At 35.0% G+C, this 18,261-nt stretch overlaps 1 pseudogene across 1 annotated transcript; it reads right to left on the reverse strand.

Moving 5' to 3' along the window:
- Window positions 1-6,099: 6,099 nt before the first annotated feature.
- On the reverse strand, window positions 6,100-16,853 carry LOC100787753 (ribosomal protein eL34 pseudogene; annotated as a pseudogene). The gene is made up of 3 exons (NR_165364.2): window positions 16,434-16,853; window positions 6,479-6,588; window positions 6,100-6,384 (listed from the first exon to the last, which is right to left on the reverse strand). The product of NR_165364.2 is annotated as a ribosomal protein eL34 pseudogene (transcript).
- Window positions 16,854-18,261: the final 1,408 nt, after the last annotated feature.

The raw sequence follows: 18,261 nt of genomic DNA on the forward strand, positions 1-18,261 counted from the left end.
CATTCGTCTTCTTCAAACTAGATAAATTTGGTTTTGTTTAAGGATTAATTATTTTTTTAAAAAAATATTGTTTTAGTAAAAATAGTTTTATATGAATTAATGCATAGTATTAAAATTTAAAATGTTTTATTTATTTAATTTGTTTAGGTAAAATAATTAGATCACTTAAATATATGTATTTTTTTATAAATATTTAACTAAATTATATTTATATTGAGTATTCATATATATATATATATATATATATATATATATATATATGCATTTACTGTTCACTTGTCAGGAATCCTGTAGAGACTTGTCCTCTGTGCCAGAAAAGGAGAGGTTGAGATTGCAGTGACTACAACCAACCGCACATAATGCATTCACAAAAACGATGTCATTGTTCACCTATTAGGAATCCTATAGAGCTTTGTCCTGTGTGCTAGAAAAGGAGTGATCGAGATTGCATCGACAATAATCAACGACGCATAACACGTTCACAAAAATGAGGTTACTGTTCACCTGTCAGGAATCCCGTCCTTTGTGCCAGAAAAAAGATGTGACCCCATGTTGCTTTTTCCCATATGATTTTTACCTCACATTGCATGTTTCGAGACGATGTGATTGAACAATGCTTTTTACTAGCGATTAGACTAAACATTAAATTTTTCAAATAGTACAAACCAAACTTAATTAATTAAGACTCAATCCAAATTGTTTATTTTGTTAGTGCAATCTTAGTCATTTGTATCAATCATGTGAAAATAGTAGATCACCTATTATATATGCAGTAGGGCAGTTAGCTGCAACTCAACACCTCTATCTGTTATCCACCCTATATCATCATCCTCAAACCATTTATTTTTCTCACAAAGTCTAATTCATAATGGACAACAATCCATGGGAGTTTCTCGACATTGATGACTCAGACCTCTCATCCTTTGTTCGCCCAACTAATCAGTCATCCTCCAGTTCAACAAGACTTATTCCTGGTTTGGCTAGGGTCGTATAAGCTGTAATGATGAATCAACAATCTAGGGAGCCACTCCAAACTCAAGAATTCATAATGCACACCCACCAAGTAACCAACATGAATTTAACAAAAATTCATGGTTATATGCTTTAGATTTCATTCAATGACAAGGTCAGTTATCGTTAAACATTTATTGTATTTCATAGACCTAAAAATTCAATTGATTGTTGAATTCCTATAATTATAGGACTGGTAAATGGTGATGACACACCTCATGTTAGGGTCCATTGATTATACTTTTGATCGTGTACCTTTACCGGTCATCATTGTCAAAAGTTGTATCCCCAACGGTTTTGGCGACATGAGAGTTACACTCAAGGTAATCAACTTTAATTTTCTCTAATGATTACATTGCTATTTTTTGGATATTCATTCATGAGAGTTTTAAGTTCAATATCCTACGGGGACTATTGATGCCACCATAAAACGAAAAATCATAGAAGGTCAAGATTGTAGCTCATATATGATAGACATTCATGTTGGTTCTGTCTTAGTTCTGTGAGACGTAACTTTCTTACTCTTGTTCTTACTTTCTTGCTTTCTATGTCATATAGAGTTTAATTTTTATTGAACTAAATGGTATACTCTACAAGCGGTTGTGTTTTGTCTCTATCCTCCTTGCTCCTAATATTATTTGAATATTACACTACACAATGTTGTCAAGGTAACATATTTGCATTTTGGGTCATCAATAATTTTGGTATTAACAAATTTGCATTGGATAAGCATATGTTGTTCATATTTGGCCTAGATGTTTCTGAAGGAGAATTGACCTATTGTGAAGTAGTGTGTGTTTCATGCATGCAACATATCGTCAACTTTCTTTCATCAATGGCTAGCTTTATCATTTATATTTCTTTTTATGTGTAATGTTTCATTTGTTGCGTGTAATGTTGTTTCACTTTATGAATGATCATTTATGTACTAAGGATTTGGAAAGATTATTTACATCAATAAAATTGTCTGGTTTCATTTAAGGGTTAATTATTTTTTTTAAACACTATTGTAGATTAATTCATATTAAAGTACTAACAGTTTTATACCAATGAAAACTATCTAAATTGAACATGTTTCATTTATTTAATTTTTTTCAGTAAAATAGTCACATCACTTAATATATATGCATTTTTTTATAAATATTTAACTAAATTATATTTATAGTAATTATTTAAATATGTGGATCTTTCTTAAATTCTATTTTACATAAATTCTATTTTTAATAATTTAATATATATAAATTAGAGAACTAAGAAAATTAAAAAAAATAAAACCAAAAAAAACATTTGATTTTTAAATAAAAAACAATTTTAAGTAAACAAAAACAAAAAAAACTCAACTAAATAATTAAAAAACAGTTTATTTTTAAATAAAAAACCCAACAAAATAAAAACAATTTTATATAAACAAAAACAAAAAAAAAACTTAAATAAATAAATACCAAAAAAACAGTGCATTTTTAAATAAAAAACAAATTAAAATTTTTTAAAAAATTAAATAAATAAATATAGAAAAAAAATTTCTTGACTGCATTTTTTTTATAAAAGGTCTTATCGGGTTCCTTGAAACCGATTTAGTAAGTTGGTTTCGAAAGAAAAATATAAGATATTAAAATATTGGTTTTTCAGAAATTGATTTCTTAAAAAAATTGAAAAAATAAAATACAAATGAACAGGAAATTATATCATGTATATAAATAATTATTCACTTGTATCAGTTGAATAAATGTTTATTTTATTTTTATTATTTGGATAAAAAAAATTAAGCATGCTGAACCTTATTGTCCACGTTATGAAGGAGTACGTGGTTCACAAAACTATAACGTGCACGTGTTACATATGTTGCGAACTAGAGAAGAGGGAAAGTAAAGAAGACCATGACAACACAGTCTACACTTGTATGCCTATTCATTTTTGTCCCTTAAGGTTATGAAATTTGCCTATATAACAGGATGAAAATAATCTTACCAAATAATTGTTCACCTGATATAGGGAATAATTTGTGTCAGTAAGATTTTTTTTTTTTTTATTGATTCTCTTAGACTTACTACAATTACTTCTTCCTCCATCTTATATATTGTTCTGCACGAATGAAAGACTGAATTTTTTATTTTTCCTCTCTCTTCTTCCTCTTTTCATGTTTCTTATTTTTTTTTCATATCATCTTCGTTCATTTAAGATAAGATACAGACAAACAAATACGTCCCTTAATTAAATAATTTAATAATATTTTCATCATTCAAAGACATAATTTACTAAAAAAATATATCAGGATTATAACTATTATAATTAATTAAACTCTCAATTACATTATAGAAATTAACTTTAAATTTGACAATAATAAGGTAAAATTCATGACTAAAAAAGTATAGTAAGCAAAATAATTGCTATAAAATTCTGAAATTTATACTTTGACAGGATTAGGGATTGACAGTATGATTATGGGAGGATAAAACGACGTCATTAACTAAATGAGAGTGTCTGGTTAGCCTTTAGTGAAGAACATGTAAGAGTTTGAGTCCTTGCAGTGTTCCTCGGAAGACGAAACCTTTGCCTTTGTCATGTTCAAAAGCTCTGTTTTTTATTGATTAGAAAGATTTTTCGCTGTTATCTTTTCCAAAGCTATAGTATTACTCAAATAAACTTTTATATTCACACTTATTCTAAAAAAAATATTATCATTGGAATGCTGTTTAAGGTAAGATGTTCTTTACTTTGATAATGTCTTATACATTTTATTTGACTTTTTTTTAAAAAAACATTGGTTTAGAAAATTTTCTTTTAATTTTTTGCCTGATTTACAAGTTGATATGGATAATAAAAATTGAGTGAAGTTGTTTAATTATAATAGAATTCATTTTTTATTTAGTTTAATTTTTTATACTTTAAACTGTCAAATAAAATATTATTAAATGGTGTCTTCTACTTTTGATTGGAATTGAAGGGAAAAAATAAATTATATTAATGTTAATTGTTTGAATTGATACTTGATAATTTGATGAATGTTTATTAAATTATTTTCAATATTTAATTTCAAATGTATTTACATTATGATATTTTCTTTTAACTTGAATTATTTTCAAAAATATATTAAGTCATTTACATGTGAAAATTTTGTTTTTAATTTTATTATATTTATTATATTTTATATTAAATTACTTTCAAAAATAAAATATTCATTAAATATTTTTTATGAATAAATGTCATGAGAAATAAAATTTTATTAAAATAAATAAATATTTATTAAATTTCAATCAAATATTCATTGATGATATATTTTTATAAATGATAAAATCTTATATAACTTTCATTTGCAAGGTCTAAATTTTAGTATTGTAAAAAAATGTTATTAAATAAATTTGTATCATTATTTTAGAATAATGTATTAAATATTTTTTGTGAATAAATGTCATAAGAAATGAAAATTTATTAAAATAAATAAATAAATATTTTTCTGTGATTAAATTTAAACCAAATATTCACCGAAGAATAGATTTTCATCAATGATATAAATTTTGTATAATTTTCATTTGTAAGGTCTAAATTTTAGTATAATAAAAAATGTTATCAAATATCTTTGTAAAATTATTTTATAATAATCATTATAAAGAACACAATAATTTGTCATGTTATTGTCAAACTAAAACATACATAAAATAAAATTTATATAAGAAAATAAAAAATACCTATAATAGTTGGTGTAAAAATTTAGTTGCAAAGTATTTTTTATGCATTCAGCTGAAAAATATATTATTATTAATGTAATTATTTAAAAGATAGATATTATTAATGAATAAAAAAATGATATTGATTGCCTACAATGTATTTATTATTTTGAAGAAAATGAACATAGAGAAAAATATTAATAATAATAATAACCTTTTTTTTGTTAATTATAGAGAAAATAAATTCTTAAGTTTTTTTCTTTCATTTTTTTTGAAGGCACGAGAGAACTTTAGAAATCTACGAATCACAATTCACAAACAATAATCCCACCTCCACGGCTTACCTCCATTGTTTGTACTCTCCCTCTCTTGTACCTGTAGTACCATTATCAAATCAGCCGGCATCAAATTTTAATGCAATAACGCTGTATCATTATCACAAACAATCAAACATGGTGCATAACCTTAATTGGTAGGTTCTATTATGCACCATGCAAATGCTTCTTGCATGCAAAAAGGACTAGCGGTGGTCCAATAATTTAAGCTCTCAAAAAAGTGTGTCCAAGAGAAAAGTTGTGTGATCCCGGGCCTTTCTTTCAAAGCACCAATCTTGGCCTTGGCACTTTCAGTCCCATGTCGGTGGAACAAAATGTTCCAATAAATTCATGGTACCCGTACCATTGGTCCCCATGCCCGTTAATATTAAAATATTTTTTCTATATTTTTCATTAGAGAAGTAAGATATTTCACCTGATTCGTCAACATCATCATGGTCAAAAAGGCTAACGACAAATGGTGGATGTGCAGTGATTATATTGATATGAACAGAGCTTGGCCCAAAGATGCGTACACTACTAGAAAATAAGATTTTTATATCGGTTATTTAAGACTTTCAACATTGATTATTAAATTGATGTTGAAAGTGATATCGTTAACATCGGTTTTGAAAAACCGATGTTAACGATATTACTTCAGCATCGATTATTTAAAAAACCAATGTTATATGATAAGAATTATGGAAAAAGAAAGTTATAAATCTACATATCAACATCGGTTTTTTAAAAGAACCAATGTTAGCTGACACTAACAACATCGGTTTTTTAAAGAACCGATATTAACTGGCACTAACATCGGTTTTTTAAAAAGTGTAATAAGTATAATCAAGGAGTTCAAACATTCAAATTACTCTCTCTGTAGTGCGAGTGTGCAACAAAATCTTCTCTTACCTAGCCATGCATCTGTAAAAGTTCTTGCTTTCCAAAAAACCATCAGTATTAGAGAACTTGTTATTTCAAGTTACAAAAACCAATGGATATTCAATAAAATTGCAGTGACAAAGTAGAGTTATTCTAGCTGCAACAAGTTTTGGAGCAAAGCACTAATATGCAGAAAGAAAATTAATAATCCAGGGAAGAGAAAATGGTGACATACAAAACTGTATCGTAATGGAGTTGTCAACAAAGTTAATAGTTGCACTAGAATGAGTTTAAACAAAGCCAAATAAGCACAAAATTAACATAGAAACAACTCTAACAAATTCCATGCTTTACTATAATCATTAATCACCCAAACCTAAAATCCCTCCAAAAAGATCTTTATCACTTTTCTCAAAACTCAGCCCTTCAAAGCTTGCTTTTCCTTTGCCTTTTGGATCTTCAATACCTTTTTCACAATCTTTTTCTCTTCAACCAAGAAAGCTCGAATGATTCTACAGAACTAGAGACAAAAGTAAGCAAGGTACTCCATCAATTTACACAGAAAATTAAACATACTGTAGATTAAGAAGATTGAGAAAAACAAACCTCTCTCTAACAACACTGCCAGACAACACACCACCATATGCACGGTTCACAGTCCTTCGATTTCTGGGTAACCTTAATCTCTTATATTCTGTTGGCCTTAAATGTGGAATCTGCAATTGCCTAGCGTTAATAGCCATTATGTTATACCGTGTATCATTCATACACAATCCTTTACCAATCATGGAAAGAAAAATCTAGTTGTAGGAACCTTGAACATCATAATCTTAACTTTTAAGACAAATGTTAAGTTTGAATGTTAATTTAAGTGGAAAACCAAGTCAATAAAAAATAGTCCACGACCACAATCAACATTAAGGCTTTTGGAAACTCCACGACCCCAATTGCAGTTCCATTGACCACATTTGTTACAATTGTTTGCAATATCACAACCACACAATTTAAAAACCACGGTTAACACCATTCACTATTAAGGCGCTAACTTTTTGGCAACTTTTACCTGAAGACTTAAAAATAACCCTTGAGTCTTATGCACACATACAAAAGCATATTAAGATAATTTATTGAGAGATAAAAATTAAACAACAATCATTTGGTGCGTCTTAAATTAATTGAGAGAAAAAAAATGAAAAAAAAATTCAATTTGGTTACTTTATAAATTAAATAAAAATCATTTTCATGGGGTCATATTGATGTAGTGGTGGCTGCGTGTGGATGGTATCTTCGTAGGTTTTGTGCCAACCTTCTCACTTTTCTTTCTTTCCTTTCAATCCTTTCTGGATTGCAAAAACTCTCAGATTAATTAGACATTTAGCTAGACAAAGCTTTTCATCTTTCTACACCTATAGTTTTGGTACAAGCATTCAAAATCTAACCAATTTTAGTCAAAACTAAATGAGACATCCAAAATCAAATAAATTATAAATTAGAAAGATTAAAGACATTGATTGGATATTGAAATGCTTTGTGATTAAAACTTTTAAAAATAATCTAATATAATGCTCTAAACCAACAATCAGGGGTAGTTGAGCATATGATATTAAAACAAGGATTTAATGGTCTGCTAACAATAGTGACGGTCGCAATTAGTCCACTACCTGCTCTCCATTCAGGCTACTATTGCCACTGCACAAAAAATGATTGTTAAAGAGGAGTTTAACTTCGATTGATTGTTAATGTAAAATTTTAATTACAATATAAATCAATTAGAAATTATCTTAAATATAATTTTTAAAAATTAATTATAAAAATCAATGATTCCTCTACTTGGAATAAAAAGATGATGAATGTAGACGGAATTCATCGTGGAGGAAATATAGAGAATTAGATTCTTGATTTTATGTTTGAAAGAGACAACATCTTATAGCTTACCAAGACATAAACGAGAGATGAGAGAGTGAAAGTCAAGAATTGACCCAAATACGAATCTGCTACGTAAGCCCCAAGAATTGGCGTTATCCACACAGATCCTAACTAGTTATTCACATTCCTCACTGATGAAACAATATCTTCATGAAGTTGGGTTGTAAGGTAATTCACTAAGTTTGAAGCCACTCCATAGAAGGCCATCCTTTCAAATGCTTCATAGCCTGCAAAAATATTAATTATGTTATGCCATATAACAAATCAAACTTGAGAGTTAGTATATCATATGACTCCACAAAAATATATAACCATTAACAACTATATATTCAGAAACAGTGTAAAGACTTATAATTTTGGAATAATATACTACTAAGTGGAGATCGAATATGCTGCTTGCATAATAATCTATATATCAGCATAATGCAATTAAGGGTCTACAAATTGTTTCTCCTTCTTTCTACAGATAATTAAAAAATTAATCTTCAAAGGTTAGAGATAGTTAAAATCAAACAGTGTAGATCTTGTAAGAAAAAAGAAAAGCTTAAGCAGTGAGTAAATATTAATCATAATATATATGGCTAGAATATATAATCGATTAGTATATCTACTCACCAACAAGAAAAGCGCAAGCCTTCCATTTGCCAGTTTTAGATGAAACTGCAGGCTGGCCACAGAAATCAACAATGCCATCTTGGGTGTAATCTGCTTTAGCTTCCATTTGAAGAGATATATTACATAAAAAAAAAGAATAAGAGCTATATAGTGATATATCAAGGAAAGCAATAAATTGAGAAAGAGATTGCTGCTAGAGAAATTATACTATCATTATATATAAATTATTTATCCTCAAATAGAGATTAATAGTCATTGATAAAACCACACATTATAAGAAGAGCAGCATCACTCACTTCCACCTGAAGCAGGATAGTTTTTAAAGTCAATATTTTCATCAAGAAAGGCAATAAAAGCTGGCATAATTATGCTTGCAATAACACTATGTTAAAACTTTGAAAATCCCATTCTCTGCAGGAGAATGGACTGCAAAACAGGTAGCAAAGATAAATACTTGTCCAGGCTTTATTCCACAAGCTTCACGAATGGTCTTCTCCAGATAATCTCTAGCAATGTGCATTTTCTCATCAGTAATATACCCAGCAATAGCAACAACCTCCATTCTATCCAATAGGGGATTATGTATCATTTCAACAACATTTGTAGTGCAAACAAAAAGAACTTGCAACGCATAACTGCTTAAGTAATTATGGTAAAAACAAGCCTACTTTGCCTACAGGGAATTGAATGAAAGCAATACATTCAAGAACTATTTGACCATCCTAAGAACTACCTATCAGCAATAAACACAATTAATAAACCATGTACAAATGCTAACTATATCACAATCTCACTACAAAGGCTCTAGATTATAAATTAATACCTTTGATAGATCAATGGTAACATCAAGATAGTGGTCAAGAAAATTAGCATTCTGCTCTGGATCCAGAAGCTCTAACAAAGCACTCGCTGGATCACCAGCATGTCCTCTTCCCAACTAACAATTGAATAAAACATATTAATATTAAAATTAAGCATTTTTCTTTGAATAATTACAAGATTAGAAACCATATTAAATTTAATGAAACTGAATTGCAAGCATTATATTTATTAGAGCCAAGGCCAGGACGACCCATAGGAAATCAAAAAATAAAATTACTTGGCCAAAAAAATTGAACCATTTAGAGATGTATTATGATAGCTGAAGGAGTAAAAGTTCCTGAATTAGAGGTCAGGATCCTCCAGAGAAGAAGGTATGAGAAGCTGAATATTACTGATTTTTCATTTCCTTCCTCTGAATTGTTAGACAAGTGACCTCAGATATCTTAAGAAGGGGGGGGTTGAATTAAGATATTCCAATCTGTTTCCCCTAATTTATAATCTATTTCACTTTTTACTCAAGTTATGAATTCCCTTAATGACAATCTTCTTAAATATTAATTCAAACGAAGCAACTTGAATATGAATATAAAGTAATAATAAATAAAGGAGATTAAGGGAAGAGAAAATGCAAACTCAGTTTTATACTGGTTCGGCCACACCCTTGTGCCTACGTCCAGTCCCCAAGCAACCCGCTTGAGAGTTCCACTATCTTGTAAATTCCTTTTACAAGTTCTAAACACACAAGGACAATCCTTCCTTTGTGTTTAGAGATCCTTTACAACAAGAGACTCACAGTCTCTTAATCCCTTAGAGAATGAGAAGAAGAAGAGGAACAAATCTCTCTAGAAAGAGATGGATTTTACAGATTGAGCACTCAATTAATTCCTTAATGAATTGCAATTGAATTGGCCAAGGAATTCTTAAGAGGATAAAATGAATTTGCTCTTTGAGAGGATAAACACTTTTTTTGTACTGAAAATCTCTGAGCAATTTCATGTTTAAGTCACATATATATAGACCATTGGTGGTCATAAGTAAAGCCTTTGAAAAGTTGTGACTCTTGAAATTATTTTTCTGAAATTCCTGTCTGGTAATCGATTACAGTAATTGTGTAATCGATTACAGCTTTTAAAATTTGAATTAAAACGTTTACTAACTGCTGGTAATCGATTACCAAAATTGTGTAATCGATTACAGCTTTTAAAATTTCGAATTCAAATTTTTATAGCTGTTATAAAACGTATTTGGCCACTGGTAATCGATTACATCCTCTGGTAATCGATTACCAGAGAGTAAAACCTTTGAAAAACACTTTTTATTTTAAATCACTTGGCCAAACCTTTGCTAATTCAATTAGGAATTCCCTTCCTAATATTCTAGTGATCATCTTGATGTTGTGACTTGTAATCTTGAAGTATTGTCTTGAATTTTAATCTTGAAAAGCCCATTTGCATCAATTGCAACACATCATCATGATCATCATCAAAACATCAAAGCCAATTGCATCTACATGAATTACATTCACATATTTATACTATTGGGGCCTAACAACCTTGCTTTCTAATGAGGGGACAAGATAACAAAAAGAATATTCCTAAGGGGGCAAGCACTAACGGCTTAGGGGACACGAATCCTACTGGGAGGAAGGCTAATTCTACTATTATGGTAAGTTCCGAAATTGCCCTTCTGCTTGATTAGTGAACGAATTCATCCCACCCTGGTGGTCTCTTAGCAGTTCTTCTGGTTCTTGGTGCTGGTATGCTATCAATCCCCATGCCTTCAAGGAACACCTTGTCCTCAAGGTGGTATAGGCGCTTGAGCTCCGTCCAATTTTCCCAAGTGGAATCCTCCGGCGGCAATCCGTTCCACTGTACCAAAACAGACAATTGAGGAGGATCTTGATCGTCCCACTTGTGATTGAGGACAGCGAGAGGAGTAATGACCGGGTTGTCCTCCCAAGTAACTGGGGGTAGGGATTGTTCTGCCAGGATGGGTCCACGATGGGGCTTGAGTTTAGAGCAGTGAAAGACAGGGTGTAGTTTGGCCGTCGGGGGAAGGGCTAAGCGGTAGGCAACGCTGCCCACAGTGTCCGTAATCTGGTAAGGGCCATAGAATCGCTTCCCCAATTTCTGATACTTAGCTGAGAGTGAAGTCTGGCGATAGGGACGAAGCTTGACGTAGACCCAATCGCCAACCTTGAAGTGGACATCGCGACGGTGGGTGTCAGCGGTTTGCTTCATCTTTTCCTGTGACCGTTGCAACTTCCGACGAAGGAGCTCAAATAGTTCCTGGCGAGAGGAGAGAACGAAGTCCACTGCCTCGACGGAGGACGAACCAGGAAGGTAGTCAAGGATGCCAGGAGGTGGTTTGCCGAAAGTGACCTCGAAAGGGGATAAATTGGTCGAGGAGTGTGGGGTGATGTTGTAGCACCATTTAGCCAGACTGAGAAACCTGCCCCATTGAGATGGTTTCTGATGAACGAAGCTTCGCAGATATTGCTCGAGGATCCGATTGAGCACCTCTGTCTGCCCATCGGACTAAGGGTGATAGGCGGTGCTCATTCGGAGCTTCGTTCTGGATAATTTGAAAAGGTCGTGCCAAAATTTACTGACGAAGATTGGGTCCCTGTCAGAGATTAAGCTCCAGGGAAAGCCGTGTAGTTTGCACACCATGTCGATGAACAGTTGAGCTGCTGTATGGGCCGTGAAATGAGAAGGAAGGGATCCAAAATGAGCTCCCTTGGAGAAGCGGTCAACGACGGTCATAATAACGGTTGCTCCTTGGGAATTGGGTAAGCCTGTAATGAAATCCAAAGCTAAGTCTTCCCACGGCCGTGTCGGTGGGGGAATGGGGTGGAGAAGACCGGCCGGTTTCTGTGGAGTATATTTGGTTTGAAGACAATCAGTGCAGCGGCTGATGAAGTCCTTCGTATCGGAGCGCATTCCTTCCCAAAAGAAATTTTGTTTCAGGCGGCTAAGCGTCTTGGCTAATCCCATATGACCACCCAGTGGAGATTTGTGGAATTCTTCCAAAAGAAGGGGAATAAACGCGTTGCCACGATTGAGCCAAACACGACCTTGAAACAACAGGAGATTGTCGCGGAGGGTGAAGTCAGGATTGGGGTTGTTGTCCTGACCGGTGCGCTCACAAAGGGCTTGGAACTCATCAGAATTGGCGAGCTCCCTTTTAAGGTCATCCAAAAACTGGGCATGAGGGAATGAGATGATGGAGAAGTGTGTGGCTGGGGAATCTGATTCAGTTGTTCGTGAAAGGGCATCTGCCACCACGTTATGGTGGCCGGCTTTGTATTGGATTGTGTAGTTGTAGCCAAGTAGTTTCGCGAGATAAACATGTTGCTCCGGGGTTTGCACGAGTTGTGTCATGAGTTCACGCAAGCTTTTGTGATCGGTGAGGATGACAAAGGAGTGTTCGAGGAGGTACTGACGCCACCGTTTGACGGCGGAAGTGATAGCATGGAGTTCGCGAATGTAGGTGGATGACCGGAGGAGCTTGGGGCAAAATTGCTTACTGAAGTAAGCAATTGGATGACCGCGCTGCATGAGAACCGCACCCATTCCTGTGCCTGAAGCATCGGTCTCAATCACAAAGGGGATTGAGAAGTCTGGTAGCGCGAGTACCGGAGTGGTAGCCATTGCAAGTTTCAAATGCTCAAAAGCTGATTGGGCCGCCGGAGACCACTCGTACTGGTCCTTACGCAAGAGGTTGGTCAATGGTGTGGCGATCTGAGCATAGTTCTTAACGAACCTGCGATAAAAACCGGTTAAACCGAGAAAACCTCTGAGTTGCTTAGGTGAAGATGGAAGAGGCCAGTCCTGCATGGCCTGTATCTTGGCTAGGTCAGGTTCGACTCCCTTAAAAGAGACGAAGTGACCGAGATACTCAATGCGGCGTTGACCAAAAATGCACTTGGACGGTTTAAGGTGGAAAGCACCCTGTCGCAGAGTTTGGAGGACGCATTCGAGGTGTTCCAGATGAGCATGGAAATCGCGACTATATACGAGGATGTCGTCGAAGAAGACGAGTACGAACTTGCGGATGAAAGGCCGAAATAAGTCGTTCATGGTGGCCTGAAACGTGGAGGGTGCGTTACAAAGGCCGAAGGGCATGACGACGTATTCATAATGGCCCTGATGAGTTCGGAAAGCTGTTTTGGGTACGTCGGCGTCCACCATGCGGATTTGATGAAAACCTTGGGCAAGATCGAGCTTCGAAAACCAAGAGGATTGGCCCAATTCGTCAAGTAATTCGTCTATTGTGGGCAAAGGGAAACGATCTTTGATGGTGAGGTCGTTGAGCGCATGATAGTCGACGCAAAACCTCCATGAGCCATCCTTCTTCCTGACCAATAGCACCGGAGAAGAATATGGGCTTCGACTTGGACGAATGAATTCCCGGCGGAGGAGATCCTCGACTTGGCGCTCAATCTCCTGCTTCTGAAAGTAGGGGTACCGGTATGGTCGCACATTGACTGGCTTGGCATTGGGTTCAAGGTGTATGTTATGGTCTGTTGGCCGCGGTGGAGGGAGGAGCTGAGGTGTGAGGAAGAGGGTGGAGTAGTGGTCGAGAAGACGACGAATGGGAGGTGGGATGGGGGTGTTGGGAGTAACTGGGCTATGCTCGTGGACCTGTATGTGGAAAAGGGCTGCAACTCGTTGGGTGGAAAGCAGTCGGCGCATCTGGCCGTGGTTAATCTCTGCTGGGCCGGGATTCTTACTTCCGTGGATAGTGATGGGCTTGCCATGGTGCACAAATGACATTGTGAGGTGGGAGTAGTCAGTTGTAATTGGGCCCAAGTGTTGAAGCCAGGAGATGCCCAATACAATGTCCGTGCCTCCTAATGCCATCACGTGCAGGTCTAGGGTAAATGGGTGACCCTGGATTAGGATGGTGACGCCGCGGCAGACGTGAGTGCAGGTGATCTCCGTGCCATTTCCCACCATCACCGTCAAAGGGGGAACAGGTTCGAAGGCCAAGTGGAGGAAGTGCGCGAGGCGGTCGTGGACAAAATTGTGGGTGCTGCCACTGTCCACGAGGACCACCACTCCATGGCCCTTAATGGCGGCAGAGACGCGAAGGGTCGCAGATGCGGGTTGGCCCGAGAGTGCATGGAGGCTTAATTGGGCCGGGGGGTGGTCTGTTGGGGAGGGGGGTGTCTGTGGGGGGTCAGGTGAAAGGGGAATAGAGTGGTCGAATGGTATGGGGTCTTCGTCCTCGGTGGCCACTATGAGGAAGAATTTTGCCTTGCAACGATGGTTCGGCCCGTAGCGTTCGTTACAATTATAACATAATCCGCGCTCGCGGCGAGAAGCCATTTCGGCCTGAGTGAGACGCTTATATGTGGTTTTTGGTGGGGCTGGTAGAAGGGGTGGTAAGGGTGAGGCAGTTAAAGGGGGTGGGGGTGGGGGAGTGGGTAGGGAGGGCTGGGGGAGGAAATGAGAGGGGAAGGGCGGTGACGGTAATTGCGGCGAGCATCTGAGAGTTTGTCTTCTTGGAGTTTGGCAAGGGCGGCGGCCTGGACGAGGGATAAGGGTTGGAGGGCTAAAACTTCACGGCGGATGTCCGGTGAGAGTCTGGAAATGAAACAAATGAGAAGGAAAGGGGTGGGGAGGCCGACGATGCGGTTGACTAGGGACTCGAACTCGGCGAGGTAAGCAGAGACGGAGCCGTGTTGACAGAGTTTGAATAGGGCACCGCGAGGGTCGTCGTACAAGGAAGGGGCGAAACGGAGTTCCAAGGCCTGGAGGAAAGCGGGCCACGAAGGCAATTGGTAATTCCGGTACATCCATTGGTACCAGCTTAGTGCGGTCCCTTCCAGGTAAAATGATGCAACCTGTAGACGCTCATCCTCTGGCGTCCGATGGTAATCAAAAAACTGATTAATCTTAAAAATCCATGCAGGTGCGTTGGAACCATCGAAACGGGGGACGTCGAGGTTCATACGTGGAGGGTGAGGCCGAGAATGGGTGGGGGAAGGGGTCTCGAGAGCTTGAAGACGAGAGGTGATGTCGTCGAGACGGGTGTGTAGGGAAGTCTGTGTTGAGGTGAGGGTGTGTTGGTTTTGGGTAAGGAGAGTAATGGCTTCCTCGAGGCGAGATAGTGTTTGGGAACGGGTGTGATCAGCCATGGGAGGGTCAATGAAAGCACCAATTGATAGCTGAAGGAGTAAAAGTTCCTGAATTAGAGGTCAGGATCCTCCAGAGAAGAAGGTATGAGAAGCTGAATATTACTGATTTTTCATTTCCTTCCTCTGAATTACATTCGCATATTTATACTATTGGGGCCTAACAACCTTGCTTTCTAATGAGGGGACAAGATAACAAAAAGAATATTCCTAAGGGGGCAAGCACTAACGGCATAGGGGACACGAATCCTACTGGGAGGAAGGCTAATTCTACTATTATGGTAAGTTCCGAAATTGCCCTTCTGCTTGATTAGTGAACGAATTCATCCCACCCTGGTGGTCTCTTAGCAGTTCTTCTGGTTCTTGGTGCTGGTATGCTATCATATTACTTTGTCAATCTCATCAATCAAAACAAGGGGGTTGGATATGCCCATGTTCTTAAGGCATTGTACTATCTTCCCTGGCATAACACCAATACAAGTTCGACGATGACCCTCGAAGAGATGGGTAGAAAAGAATATTCTCAATATTTTTCACTCAAATATACAACTGAGTGCTTCCCTATCATACCCAGTTATGCTTTTGGTTGACAATTGAAGTTCAATAACCAAATTAGAAATCGAAAATTGATACTCTGCATTCACCAACCAACATAGATCTATAAGGATAATAGTGTCACTTTTTCTTTGCTTTTGTTATTGCTGCTTAAAATATTTTCAACAGTAGAAGAAAAACAGGCACACAAAAGGCAGAAATAATACAATAGAAAACCACACACCAGACTGTCTCAGAGCGCAAAATTGCTTCATTTGTTGCCTCAGCCTTTTAGACACATTAAGGGAAATTGATAATTTGAAATGATAAGCACACTTCAGCATTTGAGTCTATAATCCCGTTTAATTATGCTTCCTCATCTTCATTCTTATTATATCTACTATCATGTATCCTTAAGATGAATTCTCACACAAGCTAATCATATTCACACTCACACAAACTTTTACTTCACACATACAAAAGCAGCATTATAAAGATCTTTTTTCGAAATTGCATACATACCCCTTGAATCCTCTTTCCAGTGACAGTGCACTTGGGTCCGTTGGCCCTCTTCTTTGTGGTCTGATAAACAAGCTTGCCACTTGCATTCAACAATCAGCAACTATAGAATAAAATATATTTTTGGAGCCCTCGCGGCGGCGCAAAACGACAACGCGCCGTGAGTGAGAATAAACGACGATGTGAGGCGAGCGAAGAGAGTTTATTTACCAGGAGTCTTGACGACTCTGTGCTGGTTGGATTTGGTGGCATAGCTGTAGCGCTTGCGGTAGGTGAGACGCTCCACCATCTTCTTCGATCAGCTTCTTCCAAACCCTAGAGTTTCTCTCTTCCATAGCAAACAGAGAAAAAGGTTTCTGTGGACGCACTGAGGTATATGTAATGAGAGTGTTTCCGCAGCACCCTAAATCTAAGTAATAATATTTGAGTGATACTATTAATGTATTTAAATTTAAGTTCTTATAATTTATTTTATGGCCGTGAGAGGGAAAAAAATAATTATGAGTAAAAGGTTACTAATTTCATTTGAAATATCATCTTCTCTCCTAAACTTTTTTATAAAATAATGATAAAAAATAGTTCATAAATGACAAAAATAAAAATTTAAAAGTAATAAATAAGATAAATATTCATTTTAGTTCCTCAAAATATTAGGTGATAACAAATTGGTATGAAAAATTTAAATTTAATTATCAAATATGCAAAAAGTGTGACAAATTGTGAAATTGAGGTTGGTAACAATTAAGAGTAGATGCAATTTTTTGAATTTTACCTATGTAAGTATAACTTATCTTTTTTTCATTGCGATGACGTTGCTCAGACTTATTTTTTCAATGTGGTGATATGTGTGTGTGTGCGCGATCCATCTCAATTTTTTTATTATTAAAAGTTAAAATCTAATGTTAAAATATAATTTTAATTTTTTTATAGTTATTTAAAAATCATATTTTAATATATATTTCATTAGAAAAAAGAAAAAAACTAAAATCATAATTTAACATACTATTTCAGTTTTTCGAAGAAAAATGTTTTAAACAAATAAAAAGCAAAATCGTATTTAGATATATGATTTCGTTATTATGAAATTGTATACCAAAGTATAACTTATCTATTTTTGTAATTTAAAAAAATACCGATTATGATCATTTTTTAAAAAAATTAATCTATTTCCCTAATTAATCCAATGTCTGAACAATAACACCGCATGCTTAGAATGATTTTGGTTCATTAGGGATTTATCAAAGTATAACTTATCCTTTTTTCATTTTCATATAATAAATAAAATATAAAATATGAGAGGAGGCTACACATAGAGGGGTTAGTTAGCATATGTTTTTGAAAATGTTTTTATGGAAAAAATTTCATTGAAATAAATAAAAATATAATAACTAAGTTACAAATTTTATATTTTTCTATAAAATAAAAAATTTAATAAATAATCTTAATAATTATTTATGCATATTAAAATTAAAACTAAAACATATTTACATCAATAAAAAATATAATTTTTTTTAAATAATAAATTATATATATTTAATCTACAGTTAATCATATCCATAAGTAAAAGTCGTAAAAGTAGCAGTAGGTATAAATTTGTAGAGATTTTAAAATATAATGAAGATTTAATATTTATTTATTGAATGGTGACCAATATCTCATAAAATATACTTTTGAAATATTTATTAGACATTTTGATAATAAATAATATATACATTGTCTATGTAAATGATTTTGTAAGATAAATTTTTTATTTTTATAATAATTAAATAAAATATATTAATAATAAATTTTAATTGTTTGACTATATAATTGTTTTTACTAGCATTCTATA

Source organism: Glycine max, chromosome 12 (assembly GCF_000004515.6).
Source record: "Glycine max cultivar Williams 82 chromosome 12, Glycine_max_v4.0, whole genome shotgun sequence".
Lineage (NCBI taxonomy): Eukaryota > Viridiplantae > Streptophyta > Magnoliopsida > Fabales > Fabaceae > Glycine > Glycine max.